This window comes from Hippopotamus amphibius, chromosome 10 (assembly GCF_030028045.1).
Source record: "Hippopotamus amphibius kiboko isolate mHipAmp2 chromosome 10, mHipAmp2.hap2, whole genome shotgun sequence".
Classification (NCBI taxonomy): domain Eukaryota; kingdom Metazoa; phylum Chordata; class Mammalia; order Artiodactyla; family Hippopotamidae; genus Hippopotamus; species Hippopotamus amphibius.
This window is the reverse complement of record NC_080195.1, coordinates 62,738,362-62,759,668: the sequence shown is the minus strand read 5'-3', so window position 1 is coordinate 62,759,668 and position 21,307 is coordinate 62,738,362.

Here is a 21,307-nt window from a genome sequence, read left to right as displayed (position 1 = left end):
TCCTCACCACACTTCCCTGCATCTCCAACCTTCTGGGCTTCCCAGCTGCCCTGCGTTCAAGCCAGAGCCTGTTGCTGGCCCTTGGTTGGTGTGATTCTTAGGCTCTGTTTTTTGTTCCACCCTTGAATTTCGTGTCTGTACAGCTTCAGTGGAAGTAGGGAGTGCAGGGCTGGAGGTAGAAGGGAGAGAGGGCGGCATTGGGGATACTGGTGGTTGGGCTCATTGCAGCTTCCTGGCGGGAGGGAAATTTGTGAAGGTCTGACCTAGAATCCAAACAGCCTAGAAGAAAGAACAGGGAGTGTTGAGAATTGCATGAAAGGATGAGATACTAATAGGATTCAATATTTTCAGTGTGCTTTGGGGAAATGATTAAGTGCCAGGTCTTCTAACTCTGAATCTCTGAGCCTGGTCCAGAAATCTGCACTTTAATATGCAGCCCAAGTAATTTTGGTGCATGTGGTCCCTGTACTGCACTTTGAAACAACACAGACATACAGCATACAGTCACCTTTTATTCAGAGCACTGTTAACACTTATTCTCAAAAAAAAAAAAAAAAACAAAACAACAACAACAACTCTGTATTCTCAGCTCTACTGACTTGCTTGGAACAAGATACATATATTCCACCAATGGGCTGATGCTCTGGTCCTTTCTGCTAAATATATTAATGGATATCTTTGTGTTTTTATGCTGAGAAACATAGAGGAGCAGTTACCTGTTTCTCTTTGTGAATCCCAGGAACATCTGTTGCCTAACACCTGGCATTCTCTGTAACAGGTGTATGCTCGAGATAGCAATGGTGAAAAATCAGATGATTTTGGCCTACACTGCAATTTGCAGCCTGTCACTCCTGCCAAATGGGTCAGTTGAGATGGAAACCACAATTTGAGCAGATGTGTATTAATAATTTAGAGAAGTGTGACAATTTAGAGGAAAGAGAACAAGAAGATGGGCTATCTTGTGAAGTGGGAGAGGCAGTTTTCAACTATCCAGGAAACTCATTTTGGTTCTTCCTCTTTATAAGATCTGCTTCCCTCCTTACTTGTCCCCCAAAGCATTAGCTACTTCTAAAGCCTATGAAGGAGATAGAAGTTGGAACTTTGTTTGAACAAAAGAAGGAAGTTGTATCAATGGTGGAGAGAGACCTCAGTTAGAAGACTGTTAGATTGTCTGATTCAAACCTTTCATTACATAGACGAGGAAGTGGAGGCTTAGAATATTATGTGATTGAGCCCAGGGATGGGCTACTTTATCTTTTATTCTGTCTGGAACCCATAGTGCAGCTAGAATCCAGGTGTCAGATGTAGTTTATTATTCTTCCCACATTATCACAACATGGTAACTCAAAGAGTTCTAGGCAAGGGAAATGGTCAATGATGTTCTCTCCACTACAATAGAGATTGTATGACCACAGGCACCTTGCCTGTCTTGTTCTTCACTGTAACCTCAGCATTTAAAACAGTGTCAAGCACAATGTGAGTAATTGGTAAGTCTCAAGAAACCCAGGTAGCTTCTGCTTCTGTGTTTCTGGAAACCTTGGGCTGCCTGTAAGTAGTCTGGCTACTCTGATGGAGGGACCACGTGGAGAGACGTGGTCCCAATCGGAACCTGAGAGTGAGACCTTATTTGGAAATAGGGTCTCTGCAGATGGAATCAAGTTAAAATGAGGTCATATGGATTAGATGCGACCTAAAGCCAATGGCTGGTATGCTCATAAGAAGGCCATGTAAATACACAGATACCCAAGGGGAAAAGGCCACGTGATGACAGATGCAGAGATTGTAGTGATGCAGCTGCAAGCCAAGGAACCTCAAGGATTGACAGCAACTGCCAGAAGCTAGAAAGAGGTGAGGAAGGATTCTTGCCTAGAGCCTTCAGAAGGAGCGCGGCCCTGCTGACGCCTAGACTTGGGACTTGTAGCCAACAGAACTGTGAGGGAATACATACCTGCTGTCTTAAGCCACCGGTTTGTGATACTTTGTTACAGCAGCCCTGGGAAATGAAGAGAAGAGAAGAAGCCTTGGAACTACATGGCGAGGGAATGAAGACCAGCTACCCAGCACTCTGGTTGGTTCTTCAGGTGACTGTAGCCCCAGCTGCCATCTGACCACAACCACACGAGAGACTCCAGGTGTGACAAGCAGAACGGTCAAGGGGCCTCAGACGCGTGAGGATCCACAGCACGGGGTGTCTTGGACATTCCAGCCCAGGAGAGCTGAGGACTGTAGCCCCAGCTCTCATCACATGGGACAGAAGAACCACCCGCCCGAGCCAGTCCACCCACTGAATTGTGAGAGATAATAAAATGCTTGTTTTAACTACTACATTTTGGGATGGTTTTACTACACAGCGATACATAACCAAAATATTTGGACTCAGAAGCAGGTGCTGAGATAAGGGAGGGATTTAGTAGGAGGTATTCCCAGGAATTCTAGAAGTGAATGGGGGAAGTGGGACAGCAAAGTGAAGACAGCCAAGTGAGGATATGGCACTGAAGTCCCGGAGGGTAAGTTTGGCTAGTCTTTCAAGGAGCCCTGGAGACAGTGAAAGTCCTACCTCAGCATTGTCCCCATTAGGATCAAAGACACTGGTGTTATCTGAACTCCTTTACCCTTCAGTCATTGGTTAAGAGTTGCCCCAGGAGCAGATAAACTCTCAGTCACTTGTGGCTCCAAGGTGGGGGATGGGGAGCAGGTTAGGGGAGGTTAGCATCCTGAGGGCAGCACGTCAGCAAAGAGACACAGGTGCCAGGAGTGAAGACACTCACAGAAGCAGAAGTGTAAATTAGAAAAGGGAGGGTGATCAGTTTGTCCCAATTTGCTAGGGACCTTATTTAAAATGGAAATTCCCTAGGGAGCTCACTCAGTTCTAGGCGAGTCAAACAGTGAGTTGGTCACCCTAGAAAGGGACCCCAGGGGACATGGGCAGAGCCTGACAACATCTGCTATAGCGGATGCACGAATATCTCTAAACTGGAGAGAGTGGAGCCCACAGGACTCTCCAGAGTCACCTCTGTAAGAGACCAAGGATGCTGGAGGTCAACCAGCAGTCAAGGACCCTCTTAATGATAAGAGCATGTGACCTATGACAGGTATAAATGATTTCAAACTGTTTCAAACACTGCAGAAGGGCTGAGGATGATCAGAGTGGGGAAAGGTCTTTTAGTTTGACAATTGCAGGCATGGGTGAAAGAAGAGGGGCAGAAACACGTTGGTACGACCTGAAACTCAGCAATGGGCCCACAGCGCAGCATCCCCCATGGACGAGGGTATAAAGGGAGCAAGAAATCTGGGAGTTAGAGGAATGATGGGGGACAGGAAGAGATGAATATATTGCTAGGATTTTTTAAAAAATGTCTGTGTTCCATAATAATTATTTTTGGGTGTTTTCGGAAGGAAAAGAGTTCATGGATGAAAATGAAAGTAAAAGGTAGTCAGGGGAGGGGTGAGGTTGGTGGCTGATTGTTCCGGTAGGGGGAAGAAATGGAGTCCCAGTCACTTCAATTACAAGCAGAGAAGCTGATTTAATGTAATTAACGGAATGGAAATAAGGAATTTATTAGCAGGAATGAGAACTCTTCAGTGACAAAGGCAAAGATAATGGGGAGATTTCATTAAGGCTTATAGATTAATGAATGGTTTGAGGACAATAAACATAAATATGTTCGTTTAATCTCAGCACATTGGATGAAAGGGGTTTGCTTTTCAACAAAGAAAGAAATGCTTATAGGATAAACAAAAGGAATGCTATTTGATTTAATTCAACAAGTAAATATATCAAAGAGTCCCTGCTAACAGGGTGTAATATGTAGGCTAAATTAGAGATAAAGAGGTTCAACACAGGTTTGCATAAATTACTGAGTGCAAATTCATATCAGATTAATAAAGAAAAGTGCTTAAGATTTTCCTGCTTATTTTTTCATTTGTATTTTATTTGGTTTAAATATTTAGTAAATATAAAAGGACATACAGTGAAAACTTGCTCTCTTGCACCTGTCCTACAAGTGCCTAGTCCCTGCCTCTCTGAACAAGTAACCACTACTATGGATTTCCTGTATCTCTTAAAGTATTTTAAAAAGTATATACACAGGCAGATAAGAATAAATTCTTTGAAGGCAGGGAGTTTAGTCTGTTTTGTTTGCTGTCAAATCCTCAGAGTCTAGAAGAGTTCCTGGGACATTGAAGGTGCTCAGTAAATATATATTAAATGATCAAATATAATTATTAAACAAATACCAGCATCCTATACATACTTGCTTGTTTGCATCTTGCTTTGTTTATTTGAAAATATTTCTTTGAGAGCTCTCCTTGTTTGCACATGAGGACCTTCTTCATCCTTTTTTCAGAGCTGAGTTATATCCCATTGTATGGATGTGCCATCATTTATCCAGCCAATCTCATTAATGACCGCCTAGCTTGTTCCCAAGTTTTTGTTTTTACAAACATCACTGCAATGAATGATCTCATGTGATGCGTGTATTTGTAGGATAAGTTTTCAGAAGTGCAACACCAGTTTTTAAGAAGTCAATGTCTCAGATAATGGTGACAAAAATTCTTGATCAAATGGACCACTGACCTGCCCCGCGTGACATTTCTTATGTTTTAGTCAGTGGTCATTGGGGTTGCTAATGCCAGGTGTCTTTGGACTGCTTTAAAAAAAAAAAAAAACAGATTTGCAGAATGAGAAATAGGGAGAAGTACTGAAAGCAGTGAAACTGACACATGGATGCTCAAGATCAGGGAAACTGGATGACCGGTGATGACCTAGAGGCGTGGGACAGGGAGGGTGGGCGTGAGGCTCAAGACGGAGGGGAGATGGGATACATGTATACATACAGCTGATTCACGTTGTTGTACAGCAGAAATGAGCGCAACACTGTAAAGCAATTATACACCAATAAAGATCTGGAGGAAAAAAAAGGCCGAAAGTATCGAATCATTGCAGAATTTAATCTAAAATCCCAACTCTTGTGTGGCCACTGCTTGGATGTCTAAGCTGGCTGTTTTCACTGTGAGGTATAGGTTTTAATTGCCACTGTATCATAACACACATTTATGTTTTCATTCTTTTCTAAGGACAATTGAGTGCCCAGGGTTCTTTGTGATCGTGCTTCATCATAGCCTTTTATTTTCCTCGCAGCCTTGGGGCTTTGATCTTATCATTTCGGTCAGACCATGACACCAGGGACATCAGGCTGAAATGACAGCATCCCACTTTGTTTATCTCAGTGTTGTTTCTTACATGGGAGGGCAGAACTGAATTAGACGTGGATAATGGTGCTCAAAGTAAACAGTCTCCGACCCCTTAACCCAGACACGCATGGCTATGCTTCTTTTCACAATCATGTTCCCATGTGGAACATGAAAATAATGGTACGTGGCCTGCACCCACTGAGGGCGTGGTGGTGAATATTAATAAGATAAGCTTCAAAATGCGGCTTGAGCTTTTCAGTCCTGAGGTTCTTGATAAAAATTGGGTTATAGAATTAGTGAGATAAAGAAGCACATTCCAACCATGACCATTTTTCATTATAGAGTACCTCGACAATTGCTTTAAGCCTCAAACTCCAATACAATACCTAGGAACTTTTGGTACAGCGCATGTGTATTTTTAATATTCTGCTTTATCTTCTTATGTACTAACTGCCAGGGACGGTGGGTAGTTTAGTCAATAGGCAGATATGTTTTAAATGTTCACTGGATTCTGTGGAGGCATCAGTCTGAGAAAGAGCCCTGGGCTGCCAGCCGGGAGACTGGCTTTTCTCTGACTCCTTCCCAACCACCTGAGTGCCCGTGGGCAGCCACTTCACCTGAGCCTCAGTTTCCTTTTTAGCAAATCAGGATGATTCCTGCCCTGTGAGTCTCTGTGGGTGGATGGGAAATGTTGTTTAGTAGGATAAGGGCCATTGAAGATTAATATGACTATTAATGTCTCTGCAGGGTACTTCCTCACGTGGGAAAGAAAACTGAGATATCAGGAAACAGGGGCCACACACTCTGGGTCAGGGCTTCCCAACCTCAGCTGGGCTATAGACCAGTAACGTATCTAAGTTTTCTACTGTGGTGTATCAAAACTATATAGGCCCATGTGTGTGTAAAATATGTATGCCGGATACATGTAAAATATGGTATATGGATATAAAATATAGGGAGAGCAATACTTCAGTGATACCAACAACAAAAAGATCTTCCTTTCAGTCAGCTCACACTGAACCGGCCTATGAGGGAAGCTGCCCCCTGAAGGGATAGGAAATGTCAGAGTGGCCCAGGGCCAGACTCAGAGCCCTGCCAGCCCACGTTCCAGCCCTGAGAACAGGACTGTGGCCTTTGGATGCCCTTAGGAGCCTAGTACAGACTCCATTCCCAGAGCTCTAGGGACTCAGTCAGAGGGGGGAGAAAACCTGTTGATCATTTTTTTTTCCCTGAAAGTGGCCAACTAACTGGGGGCCAGTGATGCTGGTACCTGTGGGGCTGACTAGAGTCTAGGAGGCAGCGAGGATTCACTCATTTCCACTCAAATGCCTACTGGGCTAAGCAGTAATGCGGAAGAGGGAAGTAGCCAACATAAGGATTCCTATAGCCCAGAGTCATTATACTTTATATTTAGAACTGCAACCGAAGGCCTCTCATCTCAGGAATACAGCTGGGAGTAGGGAGGACTGAGGTTCAACAGAGCGCATCCCTCCTCTTGATCTGAGGTCACACGTGGGAATGCAGGCTTCCTGTTGTGGCATCTTCCAATTTTTAGTTGAGGTCTACATCTGAATTTTATGTGACATTATTCTAAGTTGGGGATGTTGGCACGTGTGTACATGTACTCATACACACATGCACAGCTCATTATGTGAGACAAGCTGGGCTGGTCTCCTGGGCATCCCTGGACCCTCAGGGGTGGGGAGGAGATGGTGGTGCCAGGCAGACATGATTATAACTCAACAACATAATGGGCTCTCCTTCTGGAGCTCAGCCCAACATCCAAGGTGCGGGTAGAGAGGCTGCTGGGCCATGATGGAAACTTTCATCAATTTCCTAGAGCCTGGCAGTTGAGGAAGGTTACTTTACAACTGTTTAGATTCTGCATTTGGTTTGTCAAGGATTATGGGTTCCCCCAGCCATAAGAGAGTTAACATGCAGGGGAGAGAACTATGCTTTAATAGCTGCGTGGGTTTCTGAGAGAAACAATATGAATTGTATTACAGGAAAGGTGGGTCCAGGAAATGGAACTTGGTGATTCCTATAATCATAAACACTGGCTACTTCTAATAAGGGGAAAGGTAAACATGCCGAATAGCAGAGCTAAGCAGCAGACCCCCGTAAGGAAATTCCAGGGAAATGGTTTGCTCTAGAATTAGAAGGAAAAGTACTTCCAAATGATTCATTGTCTTCCTCCTTTCAACAGCCTGGAATTTTCCAAATGATAAGCGATAGGCAAGAAAGCGTCTGCCAGGGCACAGACTAGAACTATAAATTCGCATAGGGTACTTCTATTCAGCTGATTATTTCAATTTTCTCACCCAGTAAGCGCATAGCAAAGAACACCTTTCATACCCTGTGAAAGCTGATTTGGAAACTATAGGCTTGATTTTTTTCTTTCACTATTAAGCCTGTATGTAGAAATCAGCCACACCTAATTTAATCACACCATGTTTCTATTTTGATGATGAGATCAAAGGATTTATAAACTGAGGCGTCTAACCCCAGGAAAGCGGGAGGGGAGGCAGTGGTGCTGGAAGTGGTGAATGGTGAAAATCAACACATGTTGAACACCCAAAGATGCAGTCATGTCCACGATCTCATTTAATACTCAAGAGTCCCCAGAGGGAGGTATCATTATCTTCGTTTTATAATGAAACAAATTTTCTTTTTGAAGGTTTGTTCTAATTAGAAATCAAAGTGAAAAATAAAAGTGATACACAGGAAATGAGGGAAGCAGGGAAAGCAAAGAAACATTAGAAGCTGCATTCCCCTTACTTGCCTTTAACTGATCTGACTAATCCATCTTACTTTCCTTCCTCTGGACCACACTTAAGGGGAAGCACTTCCAATCCTCAGTCCTTTTCCCCGCCTCTGTTTCTGAAAGATCTTACCTATGCCAGCCTTGAGATACAGCCTCCTGAAAGACGACTCCCATCTCTGGCCCTGATTCTGTCCTAATTCCAGACCTGTGTCAGCCTCGCTCGCTCCCAGCTACCTGTACACATAAATGAGCGGAGCTGAACTGCTCACAGGCAACCCGTGTGTGTGCGGCCAGAGTCACTCCAGCCCCTTCCAGAATCTCAGTGAAAGGAGGACCAAAGAGCATCTGCCTAAACCAAGAGATCAAAAATCTGGCCGAAGGGGGCACGCTGGATGAGCAGCACCCTCTGGAAATGATAGGGCTACAGAATGGTTTCCAAGGACCTTGCACTTTCCTGGTGTCCTGGACATTTTGGATCCCCTCCCAGGTGTGTTCACTGCAAGAGGATGCCCATTCCGTATCCCTACCAAACCCTATTTTCCTTCCAGCTCCAGGGCCTGGGAAGACCAGCTCTTACTCTCACTGTCCACAATCTGGCCTTACCTAGTTCAGCATTTGGTATCATACACACTCTGCTCTGACCTCTGTCCTTAGATTGAAACCCCAGGATTGCTACTTCCTGATTGCAAACTGGACTAAATCCTGACATCCCTGAGCAGACTTTGCCAGGAATCAGTCTTTGGCATGTCAGCCTCCTCCAAGGAATGGAAGCTTGGTCCATTTTCTCATTTTCCATTTTAGCTTCAAGTCAGGTTCTTCATCTTCTCCCATACAAACTACTGACTCACAGTCCCAGAAGCTGTCTATTCGAGTGTATCCACATGTAGGTTTTGAACGTGCTTCAAATTCCATGAGACTCAAATAAAGCAGGGTCTCTCTCCTAACCCTGACTCTGGTTCCTTCTCTATGTTCACATGGAAGAAGTGTCGATGGCAGTAGGCAGAGAATGGTGTAGTTGTCACCTATAGCTGCCAAGGCCTCCTCACTTTTTCTCCACTGATACCTCTCTGGAAAGTCATGACTGGTGTCTTCTCTCCCTCCCCCACTCAGCTGCCTCTGCCCTTTTACGTGTGGCTTTGCCACTAACTGGGTGACTTTGGTCAAATTTTTTCTTCAAGCTGTTTTGAAAATTTAATACAGGCATGCCTTGTTTTATCGCGCTTCACTTTACTGTGCTTCGCAGATAGTGTGTTTTTTACAAATTGAAGGTTTGTGGCAACCCTGAACAAGTCTATCAGCACTAATTTTCCAACAGTGTTCTCTCACTTTGTGTCTGTGTCACGTATTGGTAATTCTCACAACACTTCAAACTTTTTCATTATTATTATTATTATTACACTTGTTATGGTGATCTGGGGTCATTGATTTTATTTTATTTATTTATTTAAAATTTACCTATTTTTTAAATTTTCTTTAAGAACTTTTATTGAGATACAATAGACATAAAATAAACTGCATATATTTAAAGTGTACAATTTGATTTTTTTTATTAGTAATGTATATGTATATATGGCAATCCCAATCTCCCAATTCATTCTCCCCCAACACCCCCTCTCCTTCCCCACTTGGTGTCCATATGTTTGTTCTCTACATCTGTGTCTCTATTTCTGCCTTGCAAACCGGTTGATTTGTACCATTTTTCTATATTCCGCATATAAGTGTTAATATACGATATTTGTTTTTCTCTTTCTGACTCACTTCACTCTGTATGACAGTCTCTAGGTCCATCCATGTCTCTGCAAATGTCCCAATTTCGTTCCTTTTTACAGCTGAGTAATATACAATTGTATATATGTACCATATCGTCTTTATCCATTCCTCTGTTGATGGGCATTTAGGTTGCTTCCATGTCCTGGCTGTTGTAAATAGTGCTGCAATGAACATTGGAGTGCATGTGTCTTTTTTCATTATGGTTTTCTCTGGGTATATGCCCAGTAGTGGGATTGCTGGGTTGGGTCAGTGATTTTAATGTGACAATTGTAATTTTTGGGGGGCACCATGAACCATGCCCATAAAAGATGGCAAACTTAATGGATAGATGTTGTGTGTGTTCTGACTGCTCTACTGACTGGCTGTTCCCCAACTCTCCCCCTCCTTGGGCCTCTCTACTCCCTAAGACATGACAATATTGAAATCAGGCCAGTTAGTAGCCCCATGATGACCTCTAAGTGTTTAAATGAAAGAAAGAGTCGCACGTCTCTCACTTTGATTCAAAAGCTAGAAATGATCAAGCTTAGTGAGGGAGGCATGTAGAAAGCTATGCCTCTTTTGCCAAACAGTTGGCCAAGTTGTGAATGAAAAGGAAAAGTTCTTGAAGGAAATTAAAGTGCTCCTCCAGTGAACACACAAATGATAAGAAAAACAGCCTTACTGCTGATATGGAGAAAGTTTTACTGTTCTGGATAGAAGATCAAACCAGCCACAACATTCCCTGAAGGCAAAGCCTAATCCCGAGAAAGGCCCTGATTCTCTTCAATTCTATGAAGGCTGAGAGAGGTGAGGAAGCTGCAGAAGCAAAGTTTGAAGCCAGCAGAGGTTGGTTCATGAGGTTTAAGGAAAGACGCTTCCCCTGTAACATCAACATCAAGTAAAAGATGAAGCAGCAAGTGCTGATGTAGAAGCCACAGCAAGTTATCCAGAGATCTAGCTGAGATAACTCATGAAGGTGATTACACTAAACAACAGATTTTTCAACATAGATGAAACAGTCTTATATTGGAAGAAGGTGCCAGCTAGAACTTTCATAATGAGAGAGGAGGAGTCAATGCCTGGCTTCAAAGCTTCAAAGGAGAGGCTGACTTTCCTGTTAGGGACTAATGCAGCTGGAGACTTTAAGCTCAAGCCAACGCTCATTTACCATTCCAAAAATTCTACGGCCCTTAAGAATTATGCTAAATCTACTCTGCCTGTGCTCTCTAAATGGAACAACAAAGCCTGGGTAACAACACATCTTTTTACAACATAGCTTATGGAATATAAGCCCACAGTTAAAACTTACTGCTCAGAAAAAATGTTTCCTGGACTTCCCTGGTGGTGCAGTGATTAAGAATCCTCCTGCCAATGCAGGGAACATGGGTTCAAGCCCTGGTCCAGGGAGATTCCACATGCCATGGAGCAACTAAGCCCGTGCACCACAGCTACTGAGCCCGCACTCTAGAGCCCGTAAGTCACAACTACTGAGACCACTTGCCACAACTACTGAGGCCTGTGTGCCTAGAGCCTGTGCTCCACAACAAGAGAAGCCACTGCAATGAGAAGCCCCTGAACCACAACGAAGTGTAGCCCCCGATCGCCGCAACTAGAGAAAGCTGAGTGCAGCAACGGAGACCCAACGCAGCCACTAAATAAATAAATAAATAAATAAATAAATAAATAAATAAATAAAATTTAAAAAGCTTTACAAACAGATTTTAAAAAAAAGGAAAAAGAAAAAATGTTTCCTTTCAAAATATTACCACTATTGACAAGGCACCCAGTCACCCAAGATCTTTGATGGAGATATACAATTAGATACCTGTTGTTTTCATGCCTGCTAACACAACAACCATTCTGCAGCCCACGGATCAAGTAGTCATTTCGACTTTTAAGACTTAGTGTTTAAGAAATACATTTCATAAGGCTGTAGCTGCCTTAGATAGGGATTTCTTTTATAAACCTGGGCAAAGAAAACTGAAAACCTTCTGGAAAGCATTTGCCATTCTAGATGTCATTAAGAACATTTGAGATTCATGGGAAGAGATCAAAATATCAACATTAACAGGAGTTTGCAGGAGGTTGATTCCAACCCTCAAGGATGATTTTGAGGGGTTCAAGACTTCAGTGGAGGATATAACTGCAGATGTGGTGGAAGTAGCAAGAGACCTGGAAATAGAGGTGGAGCCTGAAGATGTGGCTGAGCTTCTGCCATCTCATGATGAAAGCTGAACGGATAAGGAGTTTCTTTTTATAGATAAGCAGAGAAAGTGGTTTCTGGAGATGGAAACTGCTCCTAGTGAAGATGCTGGGAAGATCGTTGAAATAACAACAAAAGATTTAGAATATGATATATACTTAGTTGATAGAACAGCAGCAGCAGGGTTTGAGAGAATTGACTCCAATTTTGAAAGAAGTCCTACTGTGGGTAAAATGCTATCCAACAACATTTCCTGCTACAGAGAAATCATTCATGAAAGTCAATCGATGCAGCAAATCTTATTGTTGTCTTATTTTAAGAAATGGCCACAGCCACCCTAAGCTTCAGCAACCATTACCCTGATCAGTCAGCAGCCATCGACATCAAGGCAAGACCCTCTACCAGCAAAAAATGACGACTCTTTGAAGGCTCAGATGATGGTTAGCATATTTCAACAATAAGGTATTTTTAAATTAAGGTATTTACATATTTTTTAGACATAAAGTTATTACATACTTAACGGACTACAGTATAGTGTAAATGTAACCTTTGTATGCACTGGGAAGCCAAAAAATTTGTGGGACTTTATTGCGGTGGTCAGGAACTGAACAACAGTGTCTCCAAGGTATGCCTGTAGATATACTAAGTTCCTCTCAAAATTGTAGCTGCTCAGTAAAGGATTATTATAATTGAAAAAAATGTATCACACTATAACCAGCTTGACTTACTGCTGCCCTCTCATGCCATATATCTTTACTTTTCTCAGACTGAGTGTGTTACAGCATAATGGGTTCAATTCTACTATCGTGAAGCCTTGGGCATATTACTTAGCTTCTCTGCATCTCAGTTTCATATCTGTAATATGGAAATAATACCTGTCACTCAGTTGCAAAATGAAATCTGATAATACAGATAAGATGCTCAGCACCGTGCCTGGCATATAGGATGAAAATCACTATCTTTGTGCCTTTGTTCATGCTAGTCTTCTTAGAACACTGCTTCTCTTCTTTTTCATTTTGCAAAATTCTAGAAGTCCTGGTTGAAATATCCTTTCTTCCCAGTGGATTCATGTTTCCTCAGTTGCATCCAGGTCTATTATCACAGTCTATTGCATTATGCATATTTGATTGACCACTTTTCCTGCTTGACTTCTTATCCTGGTATCCATTTTATCATCCTTTTCTCCCGGTGCTCCTCTAATACTTCCTCTCGGTCACCTGATCCCTTAATCCTGTAACACATCCCCATGACTTTGTGTCTTTCCTTCCGCCTGGAATGGCTTTCCCCCATTTTCCTTTGCTACTGGAATCTTCTTCATCCATCAAGGACCAGCTCTATGAATTCTCTGTCTCCTCCAAGTCAGAATTACTTTTTCACCTAGCTTCAATAACACTGTTTATTTCTCCATTAGGAAACAGCATTATAACATTTTGATGATATGTACATATCTTTCCCATTAGACTGTGAGCCCCTGGAGGGAAGGAGGATGTCTTATTTCATGTTTGTTTCCCTCAGCACCTAATCCTGTGCTCAAAATATAGGAGTAATTCATCAAATTTTTGTCGTATTTGTACTACATAAATGTACTAAATAGCATCTTCCTAAACCAATAGGTTAGATATATGACTGAGGGTGGCACTTCGGGATCAGCAGTACCTTCTGTAAAGCTCATGGGTAGCTGAATGGTTTCCAAGAACCAGATGAATAGATGATTTAAAATGTATCACAATATCTATCTGAAATAAAATATCCAGTCATAAACATAAATGTAGGCTAACATTTAATGACCAACAAAGTCCAGGAAGCCTAAGAGAAACCAGGTCCTATGCAAGGATAATAGGTCAGTGAAACTAAGAAAAAAATCCAATAAATTCTGGCTGTGGTTTTTAGTTCCTGTGTATTTTGAAGAATCTTTACCGAAATTTGTGCTTTTGGAAAACTGGCCAGTTTCAGTCTCAGCATGGTTGGGTCAGGAATATTTCCTGTTACCAATGGGAAACTGCTATACAATTAAATGGGTCAGTGATGCAGGGAACTGAATTAGTTGTTTTTTTTTTTACCAGCAAGTAATTGAACTAGTTGTGCATTCTACATATTTTTGGTTGTACAGGCGTGATCTTTGAATCTATCGTGTAAGAAGATGCTTGGGCTGCTTTAGCCTATTGATTTGAGAAGCAGTAAAAGGAACTGGGTTTAGTTAGGAAGGCAGTAAAATGACATCAATAAAATAGTACAGGGGATGCACATTTGACACACGCGGTAGGTTTATGGAGACAATGATTTTTGAGAACAATTTGCAAATCTGGTCTAATTCAATTAGTACTATAATAATCTACCTTAAAATACGGTGGAACATTCTGTTGTGTATTTGCTGCATTTGGTTCTGGTCTGTGGGATATTATCACACTTATCAGTGGTATGCTGGTAAACCGGCTCTCTGCTCTGTTCTGTTTTTGTTTTTTAAAGCCCTGATTTTTAGTGTTTTCCTATTTCTGTGGTGTAAATATTCCCATGATGGGCTGGTTTTAAGCTACCAATGGTTTAATAACTGCTCTCAAAGTTTCTGAATCTCTGACAACCAGCTCTTAGGAGCTGGTACACCATTGCAAGTTATTACAAACAGTGGAGGAGAGCCTGTTAAAGTTTTAAAATCACGCAGTCTTAGGACTAGAAGTATCCAGAATATTCTAGTCCTACTCCTAGCTTTTCAGAAGAAGAAAATTGACACTGAGGATAAGTAACATCCTAAAAGTCATGCAGAAAATTACTAGCAAACTTGGGATTGGAATCAAGGTGTCTGTACTCCTCTTGCAGTATTCTATGCAAAACCCTTTATATAAGGTAGTAGAGAAAGTAGTCATTGGATATGAATGGAAATATTACTATATAATCTTGCATTGGGTTGTGGATGGGACTGTGAAAGTGAATTTCCCTCAGAGCTGTTCCAAGCTGCGTTGAGAATCACTTAGGAAATTGTGCCGTTTGGAATCTTGATTTGTTAAATGCGCAGGCCACTTAACCTTTTGGGGCTTTGGTTTTATGATTTTTTTAAGTGACAGTTTTTAATATTAGTATGTCTTAAACTCTAATGTTTGTTACATAATCTACGGTACTTATTAAAAATCACTCCAGGTGGGGCTAATTTTAAGATAGTTCACAGGCCATACTTTAAGAAACAATAATTTAGATCCTCTTTAAAGACCCTTTTAGATATAAAATGGTTTATGTGTTTACTTGTAGCCAGGAAATATATCTATAGTGGTAGCTCCTTAAAGTAGTCCTTAGATTAGCTGCATTAAAGCCACCTGAGGAGCTTTCTAAAATTTCTGACCACCCAAGGCCCCACCGAAGACCTGTGAAATAAGAACTGAGGGAGAAGAGGGCTGGAAAATTGGGTGTCTTTTTAGAAGTTGCCTATTTGATTTTGATTCCCAGTTAGAGTTAGGAATTTCAATGGTTTCTAGCCTAGAGACTGCTGTGTAGGGTAAGAAAGCGGTAACTAGTTGTTAACTACTGACCCATAGAGTAGAGGCTATGTACAAAGATGTTATCCAGTACCTTCTCAGGTAGGGGATGGGAAAAAGCAGGTGATGGGTTCTACCGTCTGAGGGTCAACTGGAAAGTGTCCTTGTGGTACTTAGCAATGCAAGGACAAAGTATGGAGGGGACCAAGGTGGGCCTCAAATAAAGCACTGATAGTGAGTCAGCAAATTACAGGTTTGAACTTTGCATGTCTGTTTCAATAGCACCCAATTATGGAAATCTAATGCTTGAGACCTGTTTAGAACAGGTAAGATGAGCATGGTTCTTGCCCTTCTCTTCCCTGTTTTTTTTTTTTTTTTTTTTTGCTGTGCGCAGGCTTTCTTTTAGTTGCAGTGAGTGGGGGCTACTCTTCGTTGTGGTGCACGGGCTCCTCATTGCCGTGGCTTCTCTTGTTGCGGAGCACGGGCTCTAGGCACGTGGCCTTCAGTAGTTGCAGCACATGGGCTCAATTGTTGTGGCTCATGGGCTTTAAAGCACAGGCTCAATAGTTGTGGCACACAGGCTTAGCTGCTCCGTGGCATGTGGGATCTTCCTGGAGCAGGGATCGAACCCATATGCCCTGCATTGGCAGGCGGATTCTTAACCACTGCACCACCTAGGAAGCCCTCGTTTCTGTATTTTTAAAAAGACTTGTCAAGAAACAGCAACAACAACAACAAACTAGTGAATCCAAAATTGTTTTTACCCTCTACAAGTGCCTTTCCACCTTTACAAATATAAAGTTTTAGGAGTTACAACTTTGTTGTTGGGCATATTCAGTTTTAAAAGATAAAGCTTTGACAGTGCTTGCTATTTGACCACAAAATAGAGGGGTCCTTTCTAACTACTATAATTGCATTGTTATAATGAAGACGGCTTTAAAGAAAACACAAAAAGCCTTTGGGGCTGGCATAGAAGAGTTTTAAGAAGAAAAGCATTTGGCCATTTAATCCTGGGTTCTCTACAAAGTTTCCCAAATCCTCAAAGTCTACTGCCATTCGGAGAGCGTCCATCCCATCCTTGTTAACCATCCACGTACCAGAGTTTTCAATCAGAATTACACGTGCTTCCTTATCTTCCTACACCGGTCCACCAGTTCTAAAAAAAGGTGGGAAAATAATCTCAGATTTGCGTACTCATTTTCACATACCCATTTAATTAAATCTGCATTCTTAAAGCATGTTCTGGGTGAAAAGGGTCTGTGATTATGTATTTGCAAAAAATAAAATAAAATAAAATAATGAAACTACATTTGCTGCTTGCAGATTCACAACGTAGATGAGAAGTCGTGAAGAAAATGAAACTTGGTTAACGTTTCTCAAATTTACTGGTTATGGAAACTATTGCTTTTGTTTAAACTCATGGGAAATACTGACCTAGATAAACTAAGAGGGCGGTAGAGGGAAACTTCCTTAGAGTTGTCAAAAAGTTGTTCCTACTTGGTCAATGAATAAATGACTATATAAATTTGACATGTTCAAGGCCATATAATTTTATTGGAGAGGTCATATGATTTACACAAGTCGATTGTCTATTTGATTCAGAAGGGGGGATTAACTTCTATATAAAGCATATCATTTCCAAGAACCATTATTTTTTTCCTTTATATTTTGAAATAATTTCAGATTTATAAAAAAGTTGTAAAAAATGTACAATGGATTTCTATATACTCCTCTCCAATTCCCAAAAGTGTTAACAGTTCATCACATTCAAAAAATCATTCTCCCTTTCTCTATGTATGTGAATACACACACACACACACACACACACACACACACACACACACACACACACACGTATATGTACATTCTTTTCCCCTGAATCATTTGAGAGCAAGTTGCTGACATGATGCTCCTTTACCTCCAAATACTTGTGTATACTGCTAAAAACAAGGGTATCCTTTTATTTATCCACAGTACAAATATCAAAAAATTAACATTGATTTAATACTATTATCCAGTCTACAGACCTTATTTTAATTTTACCTGTCTCAATAAAGTCCTTTTCTAACAAAGGTTTGTTTTTATTTTTTTCCTGGACCAGGATCTAATCTGGACTCACTTGTTGCATTTAATTATGTCTCTTTCAACTCCTTTAATTTGGAGCAGTTCCTTCGTCTTTGTTTTTCATGACATTATCATTTTTGAAGAACACAGGCCACTTTGTGCAATGTCCCTCCATTGGATTGTCTGATGTTTCCTCATGACTAGTTTCAAGTCATACTTTTTTAGGAATGTGTGCTCTTTTCAGGAGACACATGATGTCTATTTGTTCCACTACTAGTAAGGTTAATTTTTTTTTTTAATTTAATTTTTTTCATCTTTATTGAAGTATAATTGCTTTACAGTATTGTGTTAGTTTCTGCTGTACAACAAAGTGAATCAGTTATATGTATACATATTTCTCCATATACTCTCTCTCTAGCCTCCCTCCCACCCTCCCTATCCCACCTCTTTAGATCTTCACAAAGCATTGAGCTGATCTCCCTGTGCTATGCACCAGCTTCCCACTAGCTATCTGTTTTACACTTGGTAGTGTGTATATGTCAATGCTACTCTCTCACTACGTCCCAGCTTCCCCGTCCCCCTCCCCCACCCCCCATGTCCTCAAGTCCATTCTCTACGTCTGCCTCTCTATTCCTGCCCTGCCGCTGGGTTCATCAGTACCATTTTTCTGGATTCCATATATATGCGTTAGCATACAGTATTTGTTTTTCTCTTTCTGATTTACTTCACTCTGTATGACAGACTCTAGGTCATCCATCTCACTACAAATAGCTCAATTTCGTTCCTTTTTTATGGATAGTAATATTCCATTGTGTATATATATATATATATATATGCCACATCTTCTTTATCCATTCATCTGTTGATGGACATTTAGGTTGCTTCCATGTCCTGGCTATTGTAAATAGTGCTGCAATGAACATTGTGGCACATGTATCTTTTTGAATTATGGTGTTCTCAAGGTGTATGCCCAGTAGTGGGATTACTGGGTCATATGGTAGCTCTACTTTTAGATTTTTAAGGAAACTCCAAACTGTTTTCCAGGGTGGCTGTATCAATTTACATTCCCACCAACAGTGCAGGAGGGTTGCTTTTTCTCCATACCCTCTCCAGCATTTATTGTTTCTAGATTTTTTGATGATTGCCACTCTGACTGGTGTGAGGTGATACCTCATTTTGGTTTTGATTTGCATTTCTCTAATGATTAGTGATATTGAGCATCTTTTCATGTGCTTGTTGACCATCTGCATGTCTTCCTTGGAGAAATGTCTATTTAGGGCTTCTGCCTATTTTTGGATTGAGTTTTTTTTTTGATATTGAGCTGCATGAGCTGCTTGTGTATTTTCGAGATTAATCCTTTGTCAGTTGCTTAGTTTACAAATATTTTCTCCCATCCTGAGGGTTGTCTTTTTTGCTTGTTTATGGTTTCCTTTGCTGTGCAAAAGCTTTTGTTTCATTAGGTCCCATTTGTTTATTTTTGTTTTTATTTCCATTATTCTGGGAGGTGGGTCAAAAAGGATCTTGCTATGGTTTATGTGATAAGAGTGTTCTGCCTATGTTTTCCTCTAAGAGTTTTATAGTGTCCGGTCTTACATTTAGGTCTTTAATCCATTTTGAGTTTTTTTGTATGGTGTTAGGTAGTGTTCTAGTTTCATTCTTTTATGTGTAACTGTCCAGAGGCTCTTTTGAATTATGGTTTTCTCTAGGTATATGCCCAGTAGAGGGATTGCTGGGTCATATAGTAGTTCTATTTTCAGTTTTTTAAGGAACCTTCATACTGTTGTCCACAGTGGCTGTATTAATTTACATTCCCACCAACAGCGCAGGAGGCTTCCCTTTTCTCCGCACCCTCTCCAGCATTTATTATTTCTAGATTTTTTGATGATGGCCATTCTGACTGGTGTGAGGTGATATCTCATTGTGGTTTTGATTTGCATTTCTCGAATGATTAGTGATGTTGAGCATCTTTTCATATGTTTGTTGGCCATCTATATGTTTTCCTTGGAGAAATGTCTATTTAGGTCTTCTGCTCATTTTTGGATTGGGTTGTTAGTTTTTTTGATATTGAGCTGCATGAGCTGCTTGTGTATTTCTGAGATTAATCCTTTGTCAGTTGCTTCATTTACAAATATTTTGTCTCATTCTGAGGGTTGTAAGACCGGACACTATAAAACTCTTAGAGGAAAGCATAGGCAGAACACTCTATGACATAAACCATAGCAAGACCCTTTTTGAGCCACCTCCCAGAAGAATGGAAATAAAAACAAAAATAAACAAATGGGACCTAATGAAACTTAAAAGCTTTTTCACAGCAAAGGAAACCATACACAAGTAAGGTTAACTTTTAATCACTTAAAATGCTATCTGCCAGGTTTCACTAAAGTTACAATTTTTCACTTTGTATGATATCCTACGGGCTTTGAGATTATGTAAATATTCAGTTTTTCATTAAACTTTCACCCACTAGATTTAGCATCTGTCAACATAAATAAAGAGGTAGATTGAGGCAAGCTCAAATTATCAGAAAATATTGGTGCCCTTTTTCTAACAACATTTTGCTCATTTCATTCTCTATGTCCCATTTTGGTAATTCTTGCAATATTTCAAACTTTCATTATTATTATTATTATATTATATGTTTGGTGATCTTTGATGTTACTGCTATGACTTGCTAAACCTCAGATGATGGTTAGAATTTTTTATCAATATTTTGTAATTAAAATATGTACATTGTTTTTTAAAGACAATGTTATTGCATAGTTAATAGACTACAGTATATTGTAAACATAACTTTTATATGCACTGAGAAAATAAAAAATTCATGTTACTTACTTTATTGCAATATTCGCTTTATTGTGGTGGCCTGGAATTGAACCTGCAGTATGTCTGAGATATGTCTGCATGGTAGTTGCCAGATGGTGATTTCTAAACTCAGTATTCCCTTTGCTTTAGCTGCCATTCTATTGAGGGAAGAAACTTCTCTTCTGCTATTGGTTCATTTATCTCTATCTGTATGGACTTGTGGTTTCTTGTTTCATTCTGTGGGTTATAATTCATTACTATAATTATTTGTTTTGACACAATTGTTCCAGATTGGCTGGTGGGACACCCCTCAATCTGTGTCCTTTAGCCATATCCCCATCATTCTTTGAGCACATCCTTACTACCTGGCAGTGCAAGGTATTCCAGGCTTATCTTGTGCTTTCCCTGCCCCAGCCCCAGGAATCAGTCGTTTTTCTAAGAAGTCTGGGTGTGTGTGTTTGGTTGTTTTAAGTAGAAATTTAGAAACCAAGATCTGAGCATTAGGTATTTTCATTGTTACTGGGCTGTCACTGCTCCTAGACTCTCTTAGAGGAGAACTAGTAAATACATGTATACGTGTATATGCATTTCTACATCTATAAATATTTATATTTTCTATCAATATTAATCTATATATATGAAAAATCCATGAGTTCATACTGATGCTGCCAATTCCAATCCTGGACACATCATTTATAATCACTATCTTGAAACTGTGTCAAATATCACAGACTTGAAGACATTAAATTCACCTGCTGTAGAATAGGAACTACGAGATATTCTGGAACTGCATAATACCAGTCATCTACCCATTCATTTAACTAACTCTCACCCTATGTGAAGTGAAATATGGAAATGAAAAAGACTTTCTCCTTATCCTCAAGCAGCTCAATGTATTCGAGATGGTTAAGGAAAAAATAATTGCAATATAGTACAATAAGTTCTGTTTTAGAGTCATTCACAGTGCTCTATGGGAACAGAGAGGAGGGCCACCCAACCCAACTTGAGTAACCTGGGTTATTTCAAAGGAAGTAAAAATAGGTTGCTTACACTAGTTACTGGAAGAGT